The sequence below is a fragment of the Triturus cristatus genome, chromosome 3_1, assembly GCF_964204655.1.
Source record: "Triturus cristatus chromosome 3_1, aTriCri1.1, whole genome shotgun sequence".
Lineage (NCBI taxonomy): Eukaryota > Metazoa > Chordata > Amphibia > Caudata > Salamandridae > Triturus > Triturus cristatus.
In genome coordinates this window covers 677,828,312-677,841,404 of record NC_140583.1, presented here as the reverse complement: position 1 = coordinate 677,841,404, position 13,093 = coordinate 677,828,312, and positions in this window count along the sequence as shown.

Here is a 13,093-nt window from a genome sequence, read left to right as displayed (position 1 = left end):
ACGCTCTGTCAGCTGCCTCTCGCCGCACGTGCCTTGATGTCGGGACAGGCACACAGCGCCCTTCAGACCCGTTCACAAGCCTGGGGGCCACACAGCAGATGTGTAATATAGCGCATAATAGCCAGCATTCTAGGCAACTTCCAGGCACCCCGCATGCCTCAGGGTCGGCGATCTACCACAGAAGCCAGTTTGATGCAGACACGCTCTTTAGGAGGCAGCGTTGTATGCGCCGGGGATCAGACCTTCACCTCCTTCGGTGTGGCAGCGGCCGCCGAAACCAGCAGCCCGTGGTTCACACTCGCGGCAGCCTCGCCCTTCCGCAGTCATGCCAGCCAGCCCTCGAGCCCCCGACAGCACAGGGAGTTAGCGCCCCCGGGCAGGCAGGGTCCCAAGTGTCGATCAGGCAGTGCTCACCTTCGCCGCGCTCACGGAAGCAGTGGGTGGCAGGGTCAGTCGAGGCGCCAGTGTCGCCATGTACCGATGTAACGGACCGCATCTTACGCTATCTTCAGCCGGAGCGGGAGTTCAAATCAGGCTCCGCCGCCATTTCGCGCCTCTCCACTCGTCCACGCAGGGCCCTCCGGATATCACTTAAAACACCAGTGCAATCCCAGCTTCTGGAGTCCGTGGCATTCTCACACGTCCTAACGCACCAGGGCGGCCCGCATCGCTGATCTCGGTGGCTCTTCGCCACCGTAGCCCTCGGTCACTCCGGGCGGCGCCATCTTGTGTTCCCAGAGCCGCAATCTGAGCCTGATGTTCAACAGCTCGTCTCCGCACTCACAGCACCGGTAGTCCGTTCTACACTCCAGCCATATGTGGACGCTCGTGTCCAATTACCAATGCAGTAGTTTTCCGCCGTTTTTTCAGCCCCTTACATGCTCGTTTGTGCCGTTGTTCGTTCCCGTCCGGCGGAGCTGTCTCACAAGGCAGCCATTCCGCTGTGCGCCCTCTAGCGCCCCATCCTCACATACTTGAATATACCAAACAGGGTAACAAAAGATATCAATTCTTGAGACAATGGATGTAATCTTATCTGGTGATAAGCAGACATCAGAACCAGAGAAAAAAAACCAACTTGGCATTCCTTACGAACTCAGCATTTCTGTCATGTTTGGCAAAAGATGCCTGTGCACTATGAGACACCGATTGAGCTCACACAAATCCATGCATAATCTTATCGCCCCATTTAATTTCTTTTCCATTACCACTGAGGACAACCATTTGCATCCCTCCACTTTCTCGATTATGCCACCCCCCTCTAATCTCTCCAATTCCTTCTTCATGTCCTCCCACCTTATAAGGGAAACGTTACGCACCTTACATAATTTGGCAATAGATACTGGTTTGATTTTTATGAACTGTTGATACTTTTTCTAACAACCCAAACCGTTTTTGAAAAAACATTGGGATAAAATTGCTCATACTCCTTGCCACACCGCACAAAATTCACTCTCTCACTTAATCTCATGGCCGGAGGCTCTTTAGGATCCAACACACACAACTCTCACCCTACCATGACTCTACCAGCATACTCAATGTCAATTAGAAAATAACCAAGAAGTTTAAATTGGTTCTCCATCATACCCTCCAAGTCGAACATCAGCCTTAAATAATTTGACAATCCCCTTCAACTTCTTATCATAAAAGTCTTTAGGCACTAGCGTGATCTTTGCTCCTGAATAAAACAACAGGCCCACCTTGGCACCACCCACAGACACCACATCTACAGGTCCTTTCTTTTCCTTGTCACCCACTTGGAGCACAATCAGATTGCACTAGTCGTCCAACTCATACTCCACTTTTTTCACCTTGCCTCTAACTCCATTAGATCTACAAATGGATATGAAATGGCCCTTGGGGCCACATTTTTTACAAATGGCCTTCCAACCTGGACAGTCCTTGCAGTATGCCAGGTCAGACAAGCTATTACAACGGAAGCACTGGATTTGGGTTTTACGAACATCTTTAAAACTTTCGTTGGTGCCCTTACATTTTTCTTTGTTTTCATGAAGTCTTTTTTAAAGGATTTAGCTCTCACACTATGAAGCTTATCCCCACCACCTCTTTCACATGCCCCCTTTGCATACAGGTTTGATTCCGTCTTCATAGATTCAACGCATGCCAAAGAATGTTTCAGTATTTTCGCTATCAATTGTACCTCACTCAGGGTAGGGCTATCTTTCTGCAAGAAAGCTTCCCTTGCTTTCTCAATGACACACCCTAGCATAAATTGATCTTGTAAGTGCTCCTCACATGAAGCACCAAAATTACATGAAGAGGCTAATTTGCGCAAGGAAGTAACATATTCCTCCACTGATTCATCCGACCTCTGCATTCATTTCCCAAAAAGGTGCAGATCTAGGACGGTACTCATCCTTGGTAAAGAATGCAAATCCAATTTCGTTATGCCGATTTCAAACTCATTTAAATCAGTTGCCTCAAGGTAACTCAAAATCAGGAAGATGTTCATAAACCTTCTGCCCTTCCGAGCCCAAATAGTGCATTAGCAGTGAATTATTTCATTCCACACTTTAATTTGTTCCACGCACTTTACTATAATGGAGAAAAACTTTTTTCCATTTGGCCCAACGCAGGATTGGCTCCCCAAGAGAAGATAAGAAGAATGGATGAGGACTTATGTTTTGCATATCAACACAGGACAGATTAGCCAATAGCAAATGTGAATCAAAAGGAATAAATAAACGCACTGTACACTGTATTAAATAGGCCAGAAACAACTATGCATGAAAGCAGAAAATGAAAAAAAAATTGTAAACGATTTATATCCAAGGTTCCCCTGTCAGGAATAAACATTGGTTAATGATCCTTATTCATTAGAGTGCTCATACCATGTATGACTCGTATTTTCAAACAGCGGTGTGCGAATTACCGACACAATATATGGGTTCAACAAATCAGAATATCTACCCCAAATGAGCGGATCACTGAAAACAGCACTTACAATTTAATAATAATCTTTATTCAGCATAAAAATATATGACCATAAAAGAGACAGTTTAAAAAGAAATATACATTCTCTATAAAGCAGCCAGATGTACACAATAGACAACATTTAATTCATAATATCTTATTATCCCAGCCGATGCCTTAAACTCATGCCACTCCCATTAACCCTTTCTTCAATTAGAAATGTAATCAATAAAATCCTGATTTCACATTAATTAAGATAAGACAACTAGACATGATCCTTAAAAGTAACCCACAGTTTAAGACATTTATGACAGGCTAACAAGGTGCACAATTTGCAAACATTCTTGTGATCTTCAGTCACCTCTGGTGGTTCTCAGCCTAAAAGCAGATCCTAAAAAATTTGAAACACAAAAGAGTGTATAAACATAATTTGAAAGCTGTAAGAACAGTAGGGAAACACGTGTCTGCTACTCACAATTTGACAATCCAAAGAAGATAATGATGATGCAAATCACCAAAACCTTTTAAACCTGAAGGTAATCGCCATTACTTTTGCCAACAGTCATAAATGCTCACAGTGGATTTTTTATTTTTTATTTTTTTTTTAAACCGTTTATTACAAGACTCAAAAATATACAAATATGGGCCTACAACCTTCCGGCCGGCCGCTAGCAATGAAAGGAGCATATGATATACATTTATAAAACACATGGTGCTGCGGCAGAGCATGCATAGGAGTTAACATCGTTGCGAGCCACACCATCCAGACCCCACTATACGGTTCCATTTTAAACTGAAAGAACAACAAATACAAACAAACCCACAAGGCAATCCTTAATCGGAAATAGCAACACGTGCTCTCCTAAAGGGGAAATCCTAGCCATCCATAGAAGTCTCAAAAGGGGGGGGAGATCAGAACTAGGGCTGGGTAAACCCACTGCCCAGGTGCCGGGGGGGATGAGTTGGCTAAGGGGACGGGGCCGGCGACGGATCAGGCAATGACGGTGGAGCACAGATTCCCCCGCGGTAGGCGTTCCAGGGGCCCCACACTTTCACCCATGTCCCAGGCTTACCTCTCGCCACATACACCACCTTTTCCCGAAACATGCACCAATCCATATGTTCCTTCCAAGCTGAGACAGTCGGGGGCCTCTGGGATCCCCACAATTGGGCAATATCACGCTTGGCAACCATATACCCCAGAGTCACCCACCACGTCTGCGGCACCGAATAGTCGGTAGGCTCCCACACATTCAACAGGCATCTCCTCGCTTCGGGAAACAGCGCCACATGCGTAACCACTCGCAGCACCTCATGCACACCACGCCAGAACCCCTCCACCTCCGGGCACTCCCACAGGATATGCAGAAAAGTCCCCAACGCACCACACCCACGCTTACAAAGACCGTCCTCAGCATAGCCCATACGCAGGAGCTTTGGCCCCGTCATGTAGACCCTGTGGAGTATCTTGAGCTGGACGAAACGAAGGCGAGCCGGTATGGCCACCTCTTTCGGGGAGGCCACCGCGGAGGTCCAGTCCTCGTCGTCCAGCTCCAGCCCGTCGGCTACCCAAGCCCCACGAAGGGCAGTCAACAAGTCTGAGCGGTCGTTGATCAGTTTTTTGTAGATCAGTGAGATCGTGCTGTCCGGGATGTGTCCATCCAGCACTCTATCCTCCAGGGGGAACACTCCGGGATGGAGGCAACGTCCGGAAAGACGGAGCCCAGCGCATGACGGACCTGCAAATACCGAAAGTACTCGCTGCCCTGCAACTGAAATTCCGTCTGCAGCATCTCGAACGTTTTAAATCCTCCCCTCGTCCAGAGATCCCCCACTTTGCTAATGCCTATTATGTCCCACTTCTCAAAGCCCTTCGAGGTCCACAAAGAGCCCAACCGCTCAGACGCGTATAGTGGTGACGCCCGGGTCAAACGATCCTTCCACCCCATAGCTGCATTGGCCGCATGCCACACTCGCACCATGACACGCGTGGGGCCCGTTAGGCGAGCGTCGGGCGCGCTAGAATAGAGCGCTCGATTATGGTCACCACCTGGAAGGAGCATCCTATCCATTTCAAATGCCGGGTTTAAGGCGGGCCCATATAGGCCCTGATTAATCGCGGCTAGCTGGGAGGCCCAATAGTACCGCTTGATATCCGGAAGGGCAATCCCCCCATCATACCATGGGAGCGTCAGCTTCGCCAGGGCAATACGTGGCCTCCCGTCCCAGAGCAGGCGGCGCTGCAAACTCTCCACTTCGCGGAAGTAGCGCGCTGGGACGAGGTCCATAGGGTTCTGCAACACGTACAGGAAACGCGGCAGCGACATCATTTTAAACAATGCCGCCCGGCCGAGCGGCGAAAGCGGCAAACGCCGCCAGCGCGCGACATCCTCTTTCAGACGCTGGAGGGGGGGAAGCAAGTTCCGATCATACCGAGCCTCCGGGTCCAGCGTAATGAAGATACCCAGGTACCTAAATCCCTGCGGGGCGACCTGGATCGGACAGCCCCGCGGGAGGATAGGAGCCTCCCCGGAGAGAACGTACACACACGATTTAGCCCAGTTGATGACAAGACCGGAGTTACGACCGAATGAATGCAAAACATCAACCAGTACTATGAGTGATTTACGTGGGGAAGCTAGGTACAAAAGGATGTCATCAGCGTATAGGGATACGCGGTCCTCATACTCGGGGGTCCAGCGGAGACCACGGATGGAAGGCTCCCACCGCAGCCACTCCGCCAGGGGCTCCAAGGCAAGTGCAAAGAGGAGCGGCGATAAGGGGCAGCCCTGACGCGTGCCCCGGCCCAGCTCGAACGGAGCCGATACTCTTCCGTTCACCACCACCTGCGCCAACGGGCCCGAATACAGCAATTTGACCCAACTGATGAACCCTGGGCCAAATCCAAACTTCGCAAGCATCGCCCAGATGTATGGCCACTCAAGCATGTCAAACGCCATGGTGGCGTCTAGGGACGCCAAAATGGCCGGCTCCCGTATAAACGGGACACGTGCGAGCACACCGTGCAAGCGCCGCAGATTAAGGGCTGTGTTGCGATGAGGAATAAAGCCGGACTGGTCCTGATGAACCAAATCGCCCACCACGCCGACCAGCCGATTGGCCAGTACCTTGGCGAGAATCTTGGGCTCCGCATTCAGTAGTGAAATGGGCCGATAGGATGTAACCCGGTCCCGAGGTCTCCCCTCCTTGTGAATGACCACGATTGTAGCCAGACGCTGGTCCAGCGGGAGGGAGCCCACCGAGTGTGCCGCCAGGAACATAGCCCGGAGGTGGGGTGCCAGCGTATCCGGTCGCAACTTGTACAACTCGATAGGGAGACCATTCGGACCCATGGCCTTGCCGGAAGCGACCGAGCGTATGGCGAGGGCGATTTCGTCGGAGGTGGGAGCGGCATCCAGCAAAACCCTGTCATCCCCGGAAAGGGACGGCAGCGCGATATCCCTGAGCAGGGCACGGGAATCCTCTTCCGAGCAGGGAGACACCGGGGAATACACCCCACGGAAATAATCCGCGAAACAGGAGACGATTTCTTCTGGCTCAGTTACACACACACCATCCATTTTCTCAATCAGCGGGACCACACGATTCGCTCTCTCTTTTTTGTCCAACCACGCTATCAGTTTACCAGCCTTATCACCCACATCATACAGTCGCCCCTGTTGCTCTCTACTGAGGCCCCTGGCCGCCTCCGTGACGAGGGCCCTATAGGCCGCTTGCTTGAGTTGGAGGACATGTAATGCGGCATCCGTCACCCCACCTTCTAAATTACCCTCCAACTCGGCTATTTCAGCCTCCATCCGGGTCACCTCCTCCCCGCTCGCGCCTCCGGGCGTGGGAAATAAGGGATAGGGCTTCCCCTCGGAGTACTGCCTTGAAGGCCTCCCACAGCGGTACAGCCGAAGGCACGGACCCCACATTCTCATCAAAATATCGCTGAAGGGATTTAATCAATTCAGCGCGAATGGTGGGGTCGCGCAGGTACCAAGGATTAATTGGGACAACCCTGCCCTCACCCCTCGGGAAGACATCAAAGTGCAGTAAGAGCGGGGAGTGGTCCGAAATACCCCGTGGCAAATGGCGCACCTCTCCCACCCTCCCAACATAGGCCGCCGGGACAAGGACATAGTCTAGTCGTGAGAGACTACCATGGGCTCCCGAGTGGAAAGTGTACTGCAGCTGCGTGGGGTGTTTTAAACGCCAGCAGTCCACTAACCCAAATGTATCCAAGAGGCCGGGTAGCCACGCCTGTGCCCGGGGGAGGTCCCTAGGGGGGTGACGATCCACAGTCCCAGATACCACCGCATTGAAATCCCCCCCCACAACTAAAAGCCCCCCCGGAAGGCCAAGGAGAAGGCGCCCCAGGTCTGTAAAGGTGGTCGATTGCAGCCCCGGTGGGATGTATACTGACACAAAGACAACCACTTTGCCCTCCAGTCTTCCCACCAAGACCGTGTAACGTCCCCTGTCATCGTGGAGCACCTCATCAATCTCCAACGGGAGCGAGTTCCTCACCATGATGCCCACACCCCTTGAGCCAGACGTAAAGCCCGAGTGAGCCACTAGGCGATAGCCACGCCGATTCATGGCGCAGAAGGAGTTGCCAATGAGGTGTGTCTCCTGCAGAAAGACTACATCGGGCGAGATTCTCTTCAAAAACTGCAGGACCACACCTCGTTTGATCCTGTCCCCCAGCCCATTCACATTCCAAGACAACAAAGTTAATTCCCTACCCCCCATCATACACAGAAGCCATCATTCGTCCCCCGGAGAGCACTTTAGAACTAACACAAAAGTACGTTTGCCTTGTGATAAAAACGAACAACACCCCATCCCTACCCACCCACCCCAACAGAACTCCCCCCTCCCTGCACCCCTGCATGAGCCCGAACAGCACAGTGGATTTTTAATATATATTTTTTAAATTGGTGTGTGAGTCACCGTTGCCTCAAAGAGCCTGTCAGTGCTCGCAATGAACCTGCTGAAACTCATTTTTTTTTAATTGGTGTGCAAATTACTGATGCGTCAAAGAGCTTGTCAGAGATCCCAAAGAATCAGCTGACGCTCCGATTAATGAGGGAATGAGTAAAAAAACATCTTAAAAAATCACTTACTAGTCTGTCTGCCTGCCAGCTGCTGCCTCTCGTCCTCTTCGCCTGCTTTAAGGACTACAGGGGCAGGAACAGGAAGCACCCAGGCTTCCAGACTCCCTGAGCAAATCATGACGCTGCTGATAGCGCTGTGATTGGTCTGAGCGCCTTGGTTCAGCGCTCAGATAGGGACTGGGAGCCTGGGCATGTTCTCCACCCAGGCTGTGCAACACAGCCCGGAGGAGAACATGCCAGGTGTGCATGACTGCTTGGCATGCCCAAGACACCCGGCCAAACCAGCATGCGCACTTAGGAAGTGCCTGCCACTCCTCCCCCTGCTCTGTGGGCAGTCCAGCTCACCCCGCCCCTACTGAAAAAGAAATGATAATAACATGATATTATAATTTTATTTTTCCCGTAGGGCGCCGCCCCTGCCTAAGGTCATAGATTTTTACATAAAGCCCAAACATGCCATATCAGAGTGATTGTGTGGTGTTGAGTCAAAGCCGCTTTGTGTGCTGGGTTGATTCCTGCCTTTACCTGCAATCGACGGACAATCTACAGACTTCATTGCCCAGGAGGCCTAGCGACGCTGCTAATTGGCCGCAGCTGACCGGTGCAAGGGCTTTAAAACTCCTCGCCGCTCCCGCTGCGCGGGAGCCGCTTCGTGTGCTGGGTTGATTCCTGCCTTTACCTGCAATCGATGGACAATCTACGGACTTCATTGCCCAGGAGGCCTAGCGACGCTGCTAATTGGCCGCAGCTGACCGGTGCAAGGGCTTTAAAACTCCTCGCCGCTCCCGCTGCGCGGGAGCCGCTTCGTGTGCTGGGTTAATTCCTGCCTTTACCTGCAATCGACGGACAATCTACGGACTTCATTGCCCAGGAGGCCTAGCGACGCTGCTAATTGGCCGCAGCTGACCGGTGCAAGGGCTTTAAAACTCCTCGCCGCTCCCGCTGCGCGGGAGCCGCTTCGTGTGCTGGGTTGATTCCTGCCTTTACCTGCAATCGATGGACAATCTACGGACTTCATTGCCCAGGAGGCCTAGCGACGCTGCTAATTGGCCGCAGCTGACCGGTGCAAGGGCTTTAAAACTCCTCGCCGCTCCCGCTGCGCGGGAGCCGCTTCGTGTGCTGGGTTGATTCCTGTCTTTACCTGCAATCGACGGACAATCTACGGACTTCATTGCCCAGGAGGCCTAGCGACGCTGCTAATTGGCCGCAGCTGACCGGTGCAAGGGCTTTAAAACTCCTCGCCGCTCCCGCTGCGCGGGACGCGCGTGGGCGAAGCCCGGGCCAAGGGCGGGCCCGTTTGAGCTCGTTAGAGGCTGGGCTGGTCCCACCCTCGTGCAAGTATATGCTGTGAGCGTGTAACTGGATTGCCGTGTAGTTTCTGTCATATTGGTGATACACCTTACCTCGCTAAATTGGGTATTTGACTGTCGTATTCTGTTCTGTTGTAATTTTGTCCTGGTTGTGTAACCCCTTTCCATTATGAACTTGAGGGACGGTAGATCTACAAAATGCCACTCGGGAGGGAGTGTTACTGGGACTTTGGACAATTTTATAGTTAGGGCTGCTTCCCTATTAGAACGGGAAATAACTCTTACCAAGAGGCGACTGTCACTGGATCCCCATGGGACCAGGAGATCGTCTCTGGGCCCTCTAGCATCTGTCACTATCCCTGATAGGATGCCTGTTATTAACGACGACCTTGCTATGTCTCTTCAAGGAGCTAGCGCTCCTCCCTCGCTGCCACCTCCTTGTCCTGGTATGGGTGATGCTGATAGTGTTCGTAGTTCTAATTTAAGTTCCCCTTCCCCTACTAATTCCGAAGCAATACCAGCTCAAATGTTGCCTTCGAGATCTAAGACGGTCAATAAACTTATGCTACCTTCTTTAAGTAAGGAATCCGTCCCCCCCAAAAGGAAGAGAGGCGGTAAGCTTCACCCAGAAAAACCTGCCAAAATGCCTAGGCCTGCAAAAATTGTTGATGCTACTAATTTACCATTGTGTCTGGTTATAAATAGCCCACATATGACTAACATTGATTTGGATCCTCCCCAGTTGAGTTCTACCCCGCCTAGTGGCTTTGACGAGTCTCTCCTGTTGAAATTAAAAGACATGTTAACTCTTATGCTCAATCCGGTTCTTGACAAATTGGCTCAGATTGAGCGGAAAGTTCTGCTCTGTGATCAATGTGCTAAGGTCAAGTTAGCCTCAGGAGTGGTCAAATCTGTGGCCATACAAACCACTGTAGTGGCTCCTTCCGTCTCTAATTCTTGCTTACTTAGTGGACCAGCCTTGCCTAATCCCTTTGCTCCGCTTCCATCTATCGCTCCCCCAACCTCGAATTTCATGGTTTAGGGTCCTAATATGTGCATTCCGACACACTGTACCTTAAATAAGGGTTTGGAACTCGCTGATATGTCCGGGGAATCAGCGCTGTGTATTTCCAGTTCCCCTCCCAAAATTGTTGAAGTTTGTCCAAGAGGGCCTAATACCGATTTAGAGACCAGGCATACCCGGATGTTGGGAAATAGTGTTCATACAAGTCTGTCTAAAAACTTGGGCCAAGTTAGATCCGGTTCTGGGCGGGTCCCGGGAACACTTGACTTACCCGCGGCAGCAGCTCCGTTGGTGGTAATATTAAAACAAGTGCCCCCATTGCAAGAGGGACAGAACGAATCTACCGAACAATTGATGCTGAAAGTAATGCATTGGCTCAATACCAAAATGAAAAGTAGAGTCAGCCCGGAGTGGGATATTAATGGGTACCTTATAATGGCAAGGCGTTGTTCATGGCTGGGCTCGACGGTAAAAACAGAGAGTGGAGACTGTGTTGTGGTCAACTTTAATAATCCTGAAGTTGTAAGCATGATATTGGATTACTTAAGCCCAAACACTGGGGGATGTTATCCATCTAACATCTTGGTTTGCCACCTAAGTGCATTTTACAACCCCCCCTAGCAACTCTTTGCTAAGCCGTGGAAGGCAGGGTGGTTTACTAAGAGACAGAGGGGTGTATCAGGAAGGATTACAGGGGGCTTCTACTTTAAATAGATTTGCTCCGTTATCAGGGCTTGAAGAGTGTGATTGACTTCTGCAGGAGGGGTGAAGAGAAGTCTATACAGCCTCTCTCTATCTTGGAAGCTTCCACTGAGAGTCCGGCTGTTGAAAATAACCCCTGTAGTGCTATCCTTGCAGACGAGAGAGTTGTCACTCCGGGGTTACTTTGTTCATTCACGCCTAGTACATTTAAAGTACTTTCATGGAACATAGCGGGTTTAGGGTCCAAAGTCGCCTCAGAGGATTGGTCATCATTTATAGAAGAGGCGGACATCATAATGTTACAAGAAACTTGGGCTAGGGAAACATATTTTAGACCAGGCTTTCTGTCCTTTGGGAAGCAGGCTATTCCTGCACCTAGGAATAAGGGAAGATCTATGGGAGGTCTCTTAATCTTGGTTCGCCAACGGGCTGATATTTCAGTTAAGGAGTTAGTAACGGAGGATCCGGACATTCTTTCTCTTTCCATCTCAATTGGTAATGCCCTTAAGTGCACTTTAGTGAATGTATACGCCAGAGGTCAGGCGGGTGGAAGAATATCTCCCACAGTGGTTGCTCTTGACATGTTTTTACAGTCCTTAAATAATTCTGGCAACCTAATTATTGCCGGAGACTTTAATTGTACCTTTGAACCCCTTGGGTCTGAAGATGGTAATTTTTCGTGTGACGAGGATACGGTTTGGGGTATCCCGTCTTTGTCATTAGATCCGGTTAAATCCTGGTCGCAAGCTGCACTCCAGCTAAAGGCACTTACTATGGGATTCGGGCTTAGGGCAGCTAACGGTAGGTCCAAATCGGACCTCCATGGTAAATCCACATATAATATGGGTAGCAAGCATAGCAGGATAGATTACTTTATCCTAAGTGTTGAACTATGGCCCAAACTGATCGACATGGAGGTGCGTTCTAGGACAGAGAGTGATCACGACCCTCTCCTACTACAGTTGAACATCTCCACTAATGCGAGTGTACATATTGAGAGAGTTGGTGTTACGCCCTCTATTTCACTCACTAATAACTGTCGTAGAGTTAAGTGGGACCAGATTATAAGCAATGAAGTAAGTTGCTCTATGATTAGGCAAATCTTACTAGATACCCTAGCTGCTGTTACTCGGTTAAATCCTAATACTGTAGGAAGTAATGCTTATGGGTTAACATCACTCCACTTAGAGATGGTTAAGAAGATGAGACCAATTCTTTATAAACCGGGTCAAAGCCACAAAAGCACTAACAATATTAAATATAAGTCGGCCAAATGGTACAATGATGATTGCAGGAGGGCTTTTAGAGCTCTTTCTTGCTCAATCAAAATGGGGTCAATTCCAGAAATAAGGGAATGCCGAGCGGCATACAAGCAAACCCAATACTTAGCTAAGCGGATGTTTGATGAGTCAAGATGGAGAGACTTACTGGTATCTTGTAGGGATAGGAATTGGAGTAAATTTTGGCACCAAATTAAATGGGGAAGTGGTATTGATAATCCAAAACCGGTAAACCATGTTCCTCCAGAACATTGGGTCATCTTTTTTGACACTCAGTTTGCCTGTTCTAATACTCCGATCCCGTTTTCCCTCCCATTTGATCCTTGTGTGGGGACTTTATCTTTTTCTTATACAGAGGTGGAACACGCACTGAATGGTTTGCCGGCCGGGAAAGCACCCGGTCCGGACGGGCTCCCTTCCGATATATTTAAATTGGAGCGTGAAAACTGGGTCAAATACATTCAACTCCTGATCAATGGTATCACAGGAGGTGCCCCTATACCCGATTCATGATAGGGGCCGTAATTATACCAATCTACAAAAAAGGTGATCGGGCCCTGCCATCTAATTATAGGCCCATCAGCCTGATTGATACTTCCCAGAAGCTGGTGGCTAAAATTGTACTTAATCGGTTGTTGGAGTGGATAGACGAATATGGTATACTATCCAACTGTCAGGCGGGTTTTCGGAGCCATACCAGCACTATTGATCAGGTTTTTA